Here is a 10,882-nt window from a genome sequence, read left to right as displayed (position 1 = left end):
GACTGGTCCAGGCCAAAGCCAGGAGCTAGAAGCTCAGCCCAGGTCTCTCACACAGGTGACAGGTACCCCGTGACGTGAGCCATCATTGCTGCTCCTCAGGATCTGCATTAGCAGGAAGCTGGAGGCAGGAGCTGGAGTGGATATTGAACACAGCTACTCTGAGGATGGGTTGTGGGCATCTTAACTGTTTTTTTTTTTTTAAGATTTATTTATTTGGAAGACAGAGCAACAGACACACACACACACACACACGTGTACTAGTTCACTTCCCCAGTGGTCACAACAGTCAGATCTGGGTCAGGCTGAAGCTAGGAGCCACGAACTCCATCTGGGTCTCCCACACTTGTGGCAGGTACTTATGTACTTGGGCAATCTTGTACTGCCTTCTCTGACATATTAGCAGGGAGCTGGATCAGAAGTGGAGCATCTGAGACTGGAACCGGCTCTCCAGTATAGGGTGCCTGCATCAGAAGTGTCAGCTTAACCTGCTGCACCACAACACTAGCCCCAGTTTAACTGGTGGCTTCACGTGGTAGGCCAGACGCTTACCTCTGCCCATTTTTAAATGCTGATGCCACCTAGGGCTTTGGGTGCCAGCCCTATGTGCAGATGATTCCCACAGTTATAGCCTTCTTCCTAACCTTTATTCCATATTTATTTGCTGTCTTTACTTGGATGCCCCATAGCCACCCCAAATCCATCATGCCCAGCATTGTCCTCTCTCTCCTTCACAGCTGTCCCATTACTTTCCAGGGACCCTAACCAAAAACCTGCAGGTTTGAAACTCCCTTTCCTTCCACCCTTACCTCTAGTCAGTCACCCTACTCCTGTCCATTCTATTTCCATAATATCTCTGGAAACATCACATCTTTCTTCCTCCTTCTGCCACCACCCAAGTCCTGGTCACCACCGTCTTAGTATTATCTGGGTACTAAAATAACTTTATGATTGCTTCACTGGGTTTGGACTTGCTATACTCCAAACTATTCTCCACCCTGTAGCCAAAGCTGGCTTTGAGAAATGCATATTTATTATATGACTGTCCTTAAAACCCAGTGGTAAATTCTGATTGCTCTTAGGGTCAAGGCAGACAATTTCCCCATGGTTATTAGGCCTTGAAAAACTTCCAGATTTTCTTCCCACCACTATCCTCCTTCACCGTACTGTCACTAGTTTCCTAAAAGTTTCATGCTTTTTCCTACTTAACTGTTTTTGTCTTTGCTCTTCTCTCCTAATTCCCGCCCCCCCCCCCTTGACCTGGCCAGCATCTTATCAATCAGTAGGTCTCAGAATAAATTTCCCTTGTCTTGAGGATACCTTCCAAGACTCCTGAAACTTAGACTCCCAAGGGTTGGCACATGTTGGAAGCTTTAAAAATACTTAGGAACTGAGGGCCCAAAGAACCCAGGCTGCAATTTCTCACATGACCTCTAGGTGTCACCCTTGGCCTCGGCTTGTTATGAGAAACTCTACTGCTTCTTCCAGATCTAACACCTCCATCTTCCTTGGCCAGTGCCCTTAACAGGATGACTAATCATCCCAGTTTTTTCAAGACTGAACTTTCAGTGCTAAAACTGGGATGGTCCTGGATAATTGGGATGATTAATTTTACAACCACAGGGAGAGGAATCAAAATCCTCCTGTCTTTGCCAGATGGAAGTCTAGGTCCAGCAAGAGAACTTAGCCCCACTCAAAGCAGTGCTGTGATATAGTGGGTAAAGCTGCTGCCTGCAGTGCTGGTGTCCTATATGGGTGCTGGTTCGAGTCCCAGCAGCTCCACTTCTGATCCAGCTCTCTGCTATGGCCTGGGAAAGCAGTAGAAGATGGCCCAAGTCCTTGGGCCCCTGCACCCATGTGGGAGATTTAGAAAAAGGTCCTGGCTCCTGCTCTGGCCATTGAGGCCATTTGGGGAGTGAACCAGTGGATGTATGATCTCTCTGCCTCTGCCTCTCTGTAACTCTGCCTTTCAAATAAGTCTTAAAAAAAAGAAAGTCAATGGTTAATACAATTGTTGATTTTTTTTTTTTTAAAGGAACTTAGCTCCACTCCAGCCTGTCCTCTCACAACAACATCCCTGGTGCACGAATATTACATGCCACCTGGTTGTTGTAAGAATTTAGGCAGAGAAAGTATATATACTTCAGTAAACAGAAAGATACCTACCTGTGTCTGACAATAGTTATTAAGTGCCACTGGGTATAACAGAGTTATACATATTATTTCCAATCTTTATGGAAACGCTAAGCGTAAAGATTATTCTTCTTTCAGAAATGAGAAAACAGACTCAGAGGGGTTAAGTAACCAGCCCAAGTCACACAGCTGTTGTGTGACATGAAGAGATTCAAACCCTTATTTGTCCAGCTACGGAGCTCCTCCTATTTTCACTGAAATTCAGCCTGTCCATTTTTCTCCTGCTCTGATCTTCATTTGGAAACCCAGGGATGTGAGTGGGAGGCAACAGACAAGTGCAGGTGGAAGGGTGGAGAAGCCCTGCAATGAGGCATTAGGTGGGGGGGCAGGGGGAACACATAGCACCGACATCTTGCCTGTTTGCACGTGAGTGGCTATGCCACATTAGGTAGATGTGGACATAGCCTGGGGACCTCCAGGAACGTCCATTCACAGCCATTATGCTGACACCAGGCCTTATCCTCACTGAGGAGTCAGGACGGTATTTTCCAGAGTCCTAGGTAGACCCAGTTGGCTTTTATCTGATTGCAAATGGACTTGTGGACAGCGGGGGGAGTCATGAGGAGCTAGCATCAACTGGAGGGACAAGTGAGTAGTTGGAGGCTGGGTGGGGACTGTGACGAGGCCTGACTGGAATGGGCACATGTCCACTCCACATGAGGTATAACAAGCCAGACTGAAATTCCTTCACATCAAAAAACAAAACTCAGACATCCCTCAAGAATCTGAAGTTCTCTGGCACAAAGTTGCTCTACAGATGCTGTGGGCCTTGAGCTATGCAGGTCCATTCACTGCATTTTCTTGGTGCTGTCCGAAGTCTCTTAGGATGTAAAGTCTATAATGTGCCACCTTGGCCCCAGATCTGTCTGTCCCCTGGACCTGTATCATTCATTGCCCAGTGGCCAGTTTCTGGTAAGTGGCTCAACTCTTGGCAGGCAAGTAGTTAATACAAGTCATTAGTAGAGCTAGGCCATGTCTCAGTTCTTCCTGGCTGGCCTTCCATGGCCTTCCACCTTCTCCAGAGAACCGGACCTTGCATATTCTAGGGCAGGCTGGAGGCCTGTATGTAATGCAAGGCCAGAGGGGATGGAAGTCATTGATCAAGCTGCCTCTGTCCTTCACTCTGAAAAGACCTGGTGTGTTCCATCGTGATAACAGGAGACGGCCATGACAGTCAGACAGAATTGGGTTCTACCATTTTCTTGATGAGTAACCTTTGGGAAGTTATTCAACCTCTCTGAGTCTTGATTTCCTCAAGGATATTATTAGGATAGCAAGGATTATCAGGATACTGTCCATATCCTGGTAAATATGGATAATAATAAGAACATCCACATCACAAGTTTGTTTTGAGGTCTAAGTTTATAATCAATGTATGTAAAACCCAAAATCTGGTATATAAAAATATATTTCTTGTGTGGCAGGTCATGTTTGAGTGCTTTATAGGAATAGTCTGAACTCACATAATTTATGAACTGTGTTCTTTCATTGTCTGTGCTTCATAGATACAAGGACTGAGACTGGAAAGACTGAGTAGCTGGCTCGAGGTCACAGAACTAATAGATGGTAGAACCAGGATTTGGGACCTGGGCAGTTAGGCTCTGGCTCATATGTACTTAGCTACCAAGCCGTGGTGCCATACGGAGGAGGGCTGAATAAAGAATAGCTATTATGATCCTTGTAATTTAGCATTAAGTGCTTTTTATATCCATGGTGCTACGTGTTAATTATTAGCGCATTTGGATGCAACATTTATCCTTTTTGTTCCTATTTTTTCACAGCTATGGAAACAAAGGGCCTCCTGCTCACTGTAGCAGAGCATCCTGCCTTTGTCCGATCCAGCTCAGTGCGTCAGTCTCTGCAAACAACAAAAGATGTGGCCACCCAGCCGCCTGTCCCTGCCCCCACAAAAGCACTAATGTAGGCAGAGGCCTCTGATTGGAACTGAGCTAGGAGAGTAGCAGACAGGTACAGACAGCAGCCTGGGAGCAGGGCTCCTAAGAGAGGTCATGCTTAATAAACTTGATTAATTTCTTTGAGTAGCAACAATGCAAGTGGACAGGGGTGAAATGAGGGGCAGTAATTCATCCTGATTCCAAAGCATAGAAGCCTTGCTAAAATCAACAGAGATTTTACTGGGGATGCTGCTGGGGCCTGGAGGAGTCTGGTGGGGCTCCGTTGTGGGGATAGCTAGAAGTAATCTCAGCTGGGGAGATACATGCTCACGCTGATCTGGTGAAGAGGAAGCCGAGAGCAGAGTCAGAACAAACTACCCAAGCCATCCAACCAAGACACAGATCTCACCAGTGCACCTTCCTGCTTGAATCCCTTCCAACGGCCTCCCAACACCTGAATATGAAAATAATGAAAATAATAATTGTTGCATTTACTCGATATTTACTCTGTATAGGGTGCTTTATAGAAGAGTAAAATGAGTTTCTGTTTATTTGCTGCTATGTTCTCTCAGTGCTATCAGTAGTTGTACAAATGGGATAAACTAATATTGGGCCATTGTAAATGCAGATGAAGTAACAGTGTCATCTCTCCTGCATGGTCTAGACATTTTGTTAAAAAAAAAAAAAAAAAAAGGCCAGCGCCGCAGCTCAATAGGCTAATCCTCCACCTGCAGCACCGGCACCCCGGGTTCTAGTCCCGGTTGGGGTGCCGGATTCTGTCCCAGTTGCCCCTCTTCCAGGCCAGCTCTCTGCTATGGCCCAGGAGTGCAGTGGAGGATGGCCCAAATCCTTGGGCCCTGCACCTGCATGGGAGACCAGGAGAGGCACCTGGCTCCTGGCTTCAGATCGGCGCAGCGCGCCAGCCACAGCGGCCATTGGAGGGTGAAGCAACAGTAAAGGAAGACCTTCCTCTCTGTCTCCCTCTCTCTCTCTCACTGTCCACTCTGCCTGTCAAAAAAAAAAAAAAAAAAAAAAAGAAGAAGAAGAAGAAATCGAGACACAGAGCTTTGGTAACCTGCCGAGTCATATAATTGTTAATATATATATATTTTTTTTTGACAGGCAGAGTGGACAGTGAGAGAGAGAGACAGAGAGAAAGGTCTTCCTTTTGCCGTTGGTTCACCCTCCAATGGCTGCCGCGGTTGGCGCGCTGCGGCCGGTGCACCGCGCTGATCCGATGGCAGGAGCCAGGGGCTTATCCTGGTCTCCCATGGGGTGCAGGGCCCAAGCACTTGGGCCATCCTCCACTGCACTCCCTGGCCACAGCAGAGAGCTGGCCTGGAAGAGGGGCAACCGGGACAGAATCCGGTGCCCTGACCGGGATTAGAACCCGGTGTGCCTGCGCCGCAAGGCGGAGGATTAGCCTAGTGAGCTGCGGCACCGGCCAATTGTTAATATACAACTAGCACTTCATAGCCCAGTCTGCTCTTACCAGCAGACCAAACTACAGCCCAGGTCCAACTGTAGCTGTTTGTGATGTGTCTCTTCCGTCACAGGAAGCCCCGCTGTAGCAGAAACCATGACTGACTCCATCTCTGCTCTTCCTGCAGATGCAGAAGCTCCTGGGTGCTCTCTGCTTGTCTCTGAACACCTTCTCCAGGTGAGCTCATCCACCCTTCCCGGAGGAACACTCCTAGAGAAAGCAGATGGATGAGTCCCTTTTCCACCCCAGGTGGTTACTTTGAGAATGTTCTATTTATTCCATCCTTCTTGCCAGTCATTGATTTAGGAGTGAGGATATATTCTGGTCCTGTCCAGTGAGACAAAGGAGACTCTCTTGTCAGTTTGGGCTGTTAGGACAGAATGCTATAAACTGGCTGGTGTACGCATTTGTCTCAGAGTTCTGGAGGTTTGGAAGTCCAGTATTGGAGCACTGGTGAGGGGCTGTCCTGGTTCATAGATGTCTGCCTTCTTACTGAGGGGCCTCATTTATAAGGGAATTAATCCTATTCACGAGGGCTCCACCCTATTGACTTAATTACCTCCCCAAAACCCAATCTCCTAGGACCATCACCTTGAGAGTAAAGGATTTCAACGTATAAATTTTGGGAACACAAACATTCAGTCCATAGCAAGGACATCTGCGAGGGCAGGGGAGAGGGTGCTTCTGAGAAAGGTTGTCTCGCTGCTAGGAGACAGTCCCTGGAAGTGACAGTATCTCTTCTTCCTGGGAATGTTGTCAAGTCTGGAGGTGCCTGGAACTGCTGTAGCTGTTTTACTCACAGCTGAGAATGGAGCAACAGCAAGGATGGCAGTGTGCAGAGCTGAGAGGAGTCTTTGTCTGCAGACCCTGGAGGTGCCACTAATGCTGAGCTTCCTGGGTAGGGAAATTAGCACAGTCTCTGCTGGAGTCATTGAGAGTGTAGTTTCTGTTATTTGTAGCAAAAGTCATCTTTACCGATAGAGCTAGGACAGCAGTATGACTTCTGTGGAATGAAACTTCCTACATAAAAATTTTCAGAATTTATATCTTATGACTGTATTAGCTTAAAGATTGAAATATTAATATTATATATTAAAGCATTCTTTGACTTAAAAATTTGATTTTTATTCTTATTTTATAGCAGATTAATGCATTTTAAAAGTATTGGGTCACTAGGGTGTCTACTGTTCTGGTAGGCTAGCCTGGGTACAACTTCCAAATATCTATATTGAGCCTACACTTCTTTTGGTCTTCAGACTCTTACATACAAGGGGTTTTCACACAGTTTGTGGAAAGAAGTATATTACTGAAAAAACTATGCATGGCTTTCAGAACAATTATGCTAACTGAATCTGGTGAGTAGAAAGTAGAAGTTAATTTGGAAGTCTTACTAAGATATATGCAAACCAGGGAGTGTAAGACAAATTGAATAGCCTGCTACCTTGGGGAGTTTCTAGGGATCCAGTAGTCAAGAGCTTGTTGAGATAACCTTTCCAAGATGACACAAATGTTGATCTACTATTTACTGTGATAAAAGAGTCACAGTGCTTGGTAGACATTTTAGATTTTGGAGGCAATATATGAATCACATTTTTAGTTTGGACTATCTGCAGAGTCACCCATAAGGCTACTAGCTTCAAATGGAGACCAGAGCAAGAAAAGGCCCTGTTGAGGCTGTAAAGTAAGATGCTCTTAGACATTATAATCTAGCTGTTCCAATGATACTCAAGGGTCTGTATCAAATAGACAGTGAATACAATCTTTGACAGTCACTACTAGGAGAATCATAGCACAGATTTTTAGGATTTTGCAGTAAATCTATGGCCTTTCATTAGACATTAGCCTTTCATTAGCTACTCTGATGCTTATTTAAAGGACCCATGAACAAAGTAGCTGTTGTGGTAGGAATGAAAACTGCCTGGGCTGAACAATGAGGACCTTCCCTTAAGGAAGGTGGCTTGACTACTGCTGCCACTGAGTATCTAATCTGCTAACAGACAGTGTGAGAACAGAGCCCCTAGAATGGCAGCATTCCTTAGAGGGACAAGCTAGTCACCTAGTGGAAGGCTGAATATTTTGGATCTCTTCCATCATGGAGGGGTCAAATTCGTCCTCATGGGAAATGGAAACATTATGGATATGGATTTTCCATCCCTGTTTGCAATTCTCTTGCTATCTCTACCATCTATACATTCTCTCAGAATGCTTTATTCACTGTTGGGGTGTTCACTATCCGGCAGTGAACATGTGCCCGAGGAATTAATTGGTCTTATTACATATACCATGACTTAGAAGTAGTTGGCTGTATTAAAAAGGTGGAATGGCTCACTGAGGACTCAGTTTTGGTTCTGATTGGAAGACAACAACCTGAATCAATGGAATTCTGTTTATAGGATGCAGTATATGCTATTTCTCCTCTACAGCCAGATTATGAAGGGGCTTTGAAAAGTTTGGGGAAAATTGGAAATAAAATATAATGTGTTTTCCATTAAGTTTTGAAAACTCCTAGTATGGGCCTGGGAATTGATGTATGCGAATGGAAATGGCTCTTTTGACTCATATCCAACAGCTCATTCACAGGATTTTTGTTTTCCATCTTAGCAACCTGGAGCTTTGATACTTTGGAGGTATTATTTTTAAGTGGAGAATACTTCTATATGTGTGGGCTCCAGTTTCTCTCTGTGCAAGCAGGGCTTATGATGCATTGTAGAGCAGTGGCAGTGACTTGAGTGTATATGAGACTCCCCCCAAGCCAGAAGTGCTTGCTGTTGGGATATCATTCTCTGTGCCAGAGCCTTGTGTCTAGGACATCTCCCAGCCAACAGCAGGCACCAAGCTGTTGTAAATTGTTTCTGGGTTAGGTTTATTCATTCATCTTAAAAATATTTATTTATTTATTTATTTGAAAGAGGTAGAGAGATTATCTATCCACTGGTTCACTCCCCAAATGGCCACAATAGCTAGAGCTGGGCTAGGCCGAAGTCAGGAGTCAGGAACTCTGTCCAGGTCTCCCACATGGGTGATAATGGCACTCAGGCCATTCTTTGCTGCCTTTTCAGGTGCATTAGTAGGGAGCTGGATCAGAAGCAGGGTAGCCAGGACTCAAACCAGTACTCTGATGTGTACAAGCAGCAGCTGAATCCTCTAAACCACAAAGCCAGTAGATTAGATAGATTAATATGGGTTAGGTTTATAGTTGGTTTTGTTTCTGGTCTTGGCTTATGACTTCGTGTATATTTTTCTTTATGCTATTTTATCATTATGTTTCTTAATATATAACTTGGTGAGACTTGGGTGAGTGAGGAGGAGAGGAGATGGTATACAATAGGGGTACATTTTGTAGTGCCTTGTTTTGATCCGTTATCCTGAATCTTTTTTTTTTTTTTTTTTTTGACAGGCAGAGTTAGACAGTGAGAGAGAGAGAGAGAGACAGAGAGAAAGGTCTTCCTTCCATTGGTTCATCCCCTAAATGGCCGCTACAGCCGGCACGCTGCGCCAATCCGAAGCCAGGAGCCAGGTGCTTCTCCTGGTCTCCCATGCGGGTGCAGGGCCCAAGCACTTGGGCCATCCTCCATTGCCTTCCCGGGCCACAGCAGAGAGCTGGGCTGGAAGAAGAGCAACTGGGACAAAACCTGGTGCCCCAATCGGGACTAGAACCTGGGGTACTGGCTCTGCAGGCAGAGGATTAGCCAAGTGAGCCGCGGAGCCGGCCCCTGAATCTTTTTTTTTAAAAGAGATTATTTATTTGAAAGTCAGAGTTATACAGAGAGAGGAGAGGCAGAGAGGGAGACAGGTCTTCCATCTGATGGTTCACTCCCCAATTGGCCACAACGGCCGGAGCTGCACCGATCTGAAGCCAGGAGCCAAGAGCTTCTTCCGGGTCTCCCACACGGTTGCAGAGGCCAGGGACTTGGGCCATCTTGTACTGCTTTCCCAGGCCATAGCAGAGAGCTGGATTGGAAGTGGAGCAGCCGGGGCTTGAATCGGCGTCCATATGGGATGCTGGTGCTTCAGGCCAGGGCATTAACCCGCTGCGCCACAGCACCGGCCCCTATCCTGAATCTTTGTTAAGGTGTGGGTTGTCTGAATCATCTGTATCTAGGTGCTACAGATAGACTAGCTGCAGAAAGTTGTCTTTCTGTGTTGTTACAACATGCTCTTGTGTTGTGACTTTCCCTATTTCCTCATGTGATATTCATGTTTCTGCCATCACACTAAGAATTATCACACTAAGATGCTATCACACCCAGATGTTCTAGTCACCTGAACATTTTTCTTCAAAGATGACATGTGAATGGCCAATAAATATACAAAAACATACTTAACATTACTAACATCAGGAAAATGTGAATCAAAGCCACAATGAGATGTCATCTTATACCTGTTGGGATGGCTGTTATCAAAAATGCAAGAAATAACAAATGTTGGAACGAAGTGAGAATAAAAGGGACCCTTGTAGATTGTTAGTGAGAATGTAAATTGGTGTAGTCATTATGGAAGACAGTAGGGAAATTCCCCTCAAAATTAAAAGTAGAACTTCTTGTATACATGCGTAGCCTAGTGATAAAGATACCCACATCTCACTTTGAAGTACCTGGATCCTGACTTCAGCTTCCTGCTAATGCAGATCCCGAGAGGCAGTGGTGATGGCTCGTGTAATTGAGTTCCTATCACTCATGTGGGAGACCTGGATGGCATTCTTAGCTCCTGACTTTGACTTGGCTTAACCCTGGCCAGTGTGGGCCTTTAGGAGAGTAAACCAGCAAATGGAAGCTCTCTGTTTCTCATTCTGTCTCTGTCTCTCTGCCTCTCAAATATAAAATTTTAAAAATTTGGGTATATAGCCAAAGGAAATGAATAATAATATAATAATAATTTCTGTTTAGACACTTGCTGTGTTTCATATTCTGTGCTCCCTGTGTCACATATTTAATCTGATTTAATTCTTATAGCCATTAGTTGAAATAGTTATGCAGCCCCACCTCCCATTTTACAAAATAGCAACTTAGAGTTCATAGAGTTAAAATAACTTTTTCAAGGTCACGTAGCCTGTACATAGAGGCATTTGCTGACTTCAAAACCTAGGTACTAATAAAAACTACTTTGTATGCTCTCCTATTTGCTCCATTATTAAGTTTGAGCAAAGGTCTTTATAGCCAGATTATGACCAGATAAAATCTGTTTGAAGCATGAGTTTTTGTGTCTAATTATACTGATAGATGAAATGGTTTTGGGGATAAGAAATAATAAACTTGTGGCCGGCGCTGTGGCTCGCTTGGCTAATCCTCTGCCTCCGGTGGGGCACCCCAGGTTC

The 10,882-nt window shown here is 45.1% G+C and overlaps 1 non-coding gene across 1 annotated transcript; it reads left to right on the top strand.

Moving 5' to 3' along the window:
* The first annotated feature begins 4,625 nt into the window (after positions 1-4,625).
* Positions 4,626-4,755, top strand: LOC133761323 (small nucleolar RNA SNORA20). Its single transcript, XR_009866125.1, has one exon. It is a non-coding gene; the product is annotated as a small nucleolar RNA SNORA20 (small nucleolar RNA).
* Positions 4,756-10,882: the final 6,127 nt, after the last annotated feature.

The sequence above is a fragment of the Lepus europaeus genome, chromosome 5 (genome assembly GCF_033115175.1).
Source record: "Lepus europaeus isolate LE1 chromosome 5, mLepTim1.pri, whole genome shotgun sequence".
In the NCBI taxonomy this organism is placed as follows: domain Eukaryota; kingdom Metazoa; phylum Chordata; class Mammalia; order Lagomorpha; family Leporidae; genus Lepus; species Lepus europaeus.
This window is presented reverse-complemented; position numbering and strand designations above follow the sequence as displayed.